The following is a 4,484-nucleotide window of genomic DNA, read 5'->3' as shown; positions in this document are numbered from 1 at the left end:
CGTTTCTATTCTGTGCCTTCGAGCGCTGCTCGCGCTCGTTTTCTGTCAATACCAGTCCCGTTTTCGGACCTGTCTTTCCCCCTCCTCGCGCTCTTAGCGGTTGGTTTCTCCCGCTGCGCGCTTCCTCTGCTCCAGTGTAGCCTTACCGCGTTTTCTGCCGAAGCTGTTCTGTGAGGCTCCCTTTGTTCAGTCCTTTCGTTTCTTCTTCCTTGACGGACCCCGCCCCCAGGGGAGTGTTTTCCCTCACGCTCACACCCCCTTTTCCAATCTTTTTCAATTTAACCCTCTCCTCACTGCCATTTCGTCCCATTATGTAGGTTTCAAGCTCCCTTGAGCTGGACAATGATGAAAGTGAAGCTTTCAAACATGACCTTAGTCATTTTATTAATTCCTCAGTGGAGACAGCTGTGGAAGCTTCTATGAATCGTGTTTCTAAGCACATGGAGAACTCGCTCTTGAGCCTTATGACCAAAGCTTTGGCCCATTCTGCGGGGGAAAGCAGAAAGCGTAAACTGGTTCCTTCCACTACTATTTCAAAAAATGTGTCACTGCTGAGTCGCGAGTTGTCCTCGCATCCGACTGAGGGCGCGGTCCCTCCCAGGCCTCCTACCATGGAGGGGTTTAAGACTGTGGGCAAAAGTAAATCCAAAAGTAAAAATGTGGAGGTTCCTAAGAAGCTGGTCATTGACTCCATCCCCGATACGGATGATGATGATGATATGGGTGACACTGACGATCTGGCAGACCTCTTTCAGATTAATGATCCTCCTTCTCCAAAGAAGGCTAGACTTGACGCGTTTGCGTCCCAACCTGTGCTTGACTCGGAGGGCAATCCTATATTTTACACTTCTACTATATGACACCCTAATTCTACAGAATGATTTCCCATCTCCCATGTGGGTGATTATATCTCCTCCAAAATACGTCTTCCTCTCGACAAGTCTGTTAGAGCTAAACTCTGCCGGAATATATTTTACAACGTCTGCAGGTCGTTCAGAACTCGGCCGCGTGGGCCATTTTTGGCCTTTATAGACGTTCTAGAGTTTCACGCCTTTTGCAGTCACTCCATTGGCTGCCTATCCGGAAGCGGATAGTTTTTAAGGCCTTGACCCTGGTCCATAAGGCTCTCCATGCCTCGGGAGCTAAATATCTCCAAAGGAGGATTGCCTTCTACCAGCCGACACGATCGTTGAGATCTGAATCACTGTTCTTTGCGGTGGTACCCCGAGTAAAGAGGGCCCGCATTGGGGGTCGTTCCTTTAGGCTGCTGGCACCACAGATTTGGAATACGTTGCCTCTGGCACTACGCAGCACCTCTAATCTGTTGAAATTTAGGAAGTGCCTTAAAACTTGGCTTTTTGCCCAGTAATTCTTTTCTCTCTGATTTTTGCTGTTCCATTTTTTGCTTGTTCTGTGTTGTGTTACTCTACGACAGGTTTCAATAAAAGCGCCGGGACACTCTTTGGAGTAGCTGTGCGCTATAAAGGACAAAACTAACATAACATAACATAACTCAAGTCTGAATGTCCCAAACCTTCTTTACCTTCTCATATCACTGTCACTCCTTCCATTGATCAACCTCTCCTTACTTTCTTTTCGAAATTTGGCAAGGATCCTCGCAAGGGTATGGACAGAGCTTGGTCCACTTGTCAGGACAAATTGCTAGATGTTGTTGGTCCTTTGGCCCGGGTGCTGGGCATGGCGGAGACTGCCCGCCTAGAGGGGTATGATCTCAACCCTGAGGATATTTCTCTTTGGATTCAAAGATCATTTTGCCTTTTGGGCGATGCCAACGCTGCAATTATCCATGAACGCCGCAAGGGCCTGTTAATAAAACTAGATCCAAAGTTGGCGAATCTGGCCTCGCAGGATCCTGCGTCCAGGCAGATGGACTCCTTTTTGGTGATTCCCTTGTCAAGGACCTCAGCCGTTATGTATCTACCTTTGCTTCATTAGACAAAGCCCAATTCTCCATTAAGAAAGTCTTCGCCCCTCGGGTTTTTGGCAGGGCCGGCAGAGGCAGGAACCGTTCTTCCGGCCGCGGTTATCAAAACCAAGGTTCCAGAGGTGCAGCCAATTTCGGCTATCAGGAGTACAAGCCACAATTCTACCCCCAACGAGGTCGTGGCTTCCGTGGCCGTGGACAAAAAGGCTTCCGTAACAACAACAGCCACGCCAATACCCAAGGTAAGCCTCTCTCCTCCAATCGGAGGACGTCTGTCTCTTTTTCTTCACAGGTGACGCACTCTCACAGCGGACCCTTGGGTCCTCAATTCTGTCCAAGGTTTCCTCATAGAATTCTACGCTCCTCCTTTCCAGGCTATTTTTCCTCCGCTTCAGGTTTTTTCCGCAGACGTAGCTCAGCTCGTCTCACAGGAAGTTCAAAATCTTCTTCTCAAACAAGCTATCCTCATAGCTCCCTTCGATCCCTCTGGTTTTCTAAGCTCTCTCTTTTTGGTCCGGAAAAAGAACAGAAAGGTCCGTCCTGTCATCAATCTCAAGTGGTTCAACCAATTCTTGGTTTATCGTCACTTCAAGATGGAGACCATCATCCATCTCAGGGACACATTGCGTCCATCCGACTGGATGGTCAGACTGGACCTACAAGATGCCTATCTATCGATTCCGATTCACTACTCTCACATGAAGTATCTTCAATTTCAGTGGCTCGGTGTCACCTACCGCTTTTGTTCGCCTCTTTTCGGTCTTTCTTCCGCTCCTTGGTGAAACCTGTCGTGTCTTATCTAAGGTCTCTGGGCATTCGTCTGATCATTTACCTAGACGATATCTTACTCATGCATACAGACAAACAGTCTCTTCTTGCCAACCTCAGTGTGACTCAGTCTGTTCTCCTCGACCTTGGCTTTCTGATCAACTCAGAAAAATCCATGCTAGTTCCATCTCAAAGTATAGAGTTTCTGGGATTTCGGGTAGATTCTTCCACCGCTTCTCTTTACCTTCCGCAATCCAAGGTTACAGCCATTCGAACGGAGATACGTCAGGTTCTCCGGCTCTCCCAAGAGTCCCTTCGTTCACTTGCAAGGATAGTGGGCCTTCTTTTGGCATCTATTCAAGCCATCTTTCCCGGCCCTCTGCATTATCGCCCCACGTTTGAAGATAAGACATCTCCGCAAAGGACTGGCGTATTCGGATCTCATTCAACTAGACCTAGAGTCACGCCTCGAGCTTCAACGGTGGATCGACCATTTAGATGCGTGGAACGGAAGAACGATCTTCGCGATGGCCCCAGATCTTGTCTTAGAATCAGATGCCAGCCTGTCGGGTTGGGGCGCCCGATGTGGTTCAATCTCGACTGGAGGTACATGGTCTCCAGAGGAGTCATCATTGCACATCAACTGTTTAGAGATGCTGACAGGCTCCTTTGCAATTCGCAGTCTGGCCAAAAACAAAGCAAGTTGTTCGATTCTTCTTCGGATGGACAATGTTTCTGCGGTCCGCTACATAAACCATCTCGGTGGCACAAAATCCAAACCCCTCGCAGAACTTGCAAAGAGTCTTTGGGAATTCTGTCTCCAGCACAAACTGTCCCTTCGGGCGGAGTATCTGCCGGGCAATCTGAACGCCATTGCGGATTGGTACTCTCGTTATCTTCGAGATTCAAGCGACTGGAAGCATCTTCCCTCCGTCTTTCTTTCTCTTTCCAGAAAATGGGTCCCTTTCTCTATCGATCTTTTAGCTTCCCGTCTCAATTCTCAACTTCCCGCTTTCTTCAGTTGGCGACCGGATCCTCTCGCTCTGGCGACGGATGCCTTTCTCCAGGACTGGTCCCTTCACCTCAATTATGCTTTCCCTCCATTCCTGATGATAAAAAGGGTGCTTGCTCAAGTCTGACGTCAGTCGACCTCCTTGGTTCTTTTGGCTCCTTTCTGGCAAGCTCAAATCTGGTTTCCTTCGCTCCTGGAACTGGCGGTGGACTTTCTGATTCTTCTTCTTTTCAGCGAAGATCTCCTCCTAGACCCTCAGGGTCTCCCCCACGCCATGATCCTGGACCAATCCCAGGTTCTTTCAGCATGGAAAATTTCCGATCTTCCTCTTCTGACATCCTCGTTTCACAGGAAGCTTCACTCTTTTTCAGTCAAGCTTGGGCCCCGGGCACTTCCAGAGCTTACAAGTCAGCCTGGACTTTATGGTCAAGCTGGGGTCTGGAACGGTCTGTCGATCCCTTTTCAGCCCCGCTAAGTTTTGTTGTCAACTTTCTCGCTTCTGAAGCTAGCACGGGTAAATCTTACCGCACTGTCAACCTTTACAGATCCGCTATCTCTCTGAACCACTGTCCCATTGGCAATAAGCCAGTAGGTGCTCATCCTTTGGTGCGTTGTCTTCTCCGAGGAGTTCGATTCTCGAAACCTCCGTTGACTAAGTATTCCGTTTTATGGGATGTTAATTTGGTGTTTAAATTGTTAATTTCATGGCCTGACAGTGATGCTCTCTCTCTCAAAATGCTTTCAGCCAAACTTACCATG

General features: G+C 48.6%; 1 pseudogene; it reads left to right on the top strand.

Annotated features, from left to right (window-relative positions):
• Positions 1-371: 371 nt before the first annotated feature.
• LOC147668237 (uncharacterized) lies at positions 372-4,228 on the top strand (annotated as a pseudogene).
• Positions 4,229-4,484: the final 256 nt, after the last annotated feature.

Source organism: Lissotriton vulgaris, unplaced genomic scaffold (genome assembly GCF_964263255.1).
Source record: "Lissotriton vulgaris unplaced genomic scaffold, aLisVul1.2 SCAFFOLD_361, whole genome shotgun sequence".
Taxonomy (NCBI): Eukaryota; Metazoa; Chordata; class Amphibia; order Caudata; family Salamandridae; genus Lissotriton; species Lissotriton vulgaris.
Note: the sequence above shows the minus strand (reverse complement) of the source record. Positions and strands in the feature narration are given on the sequence as shown.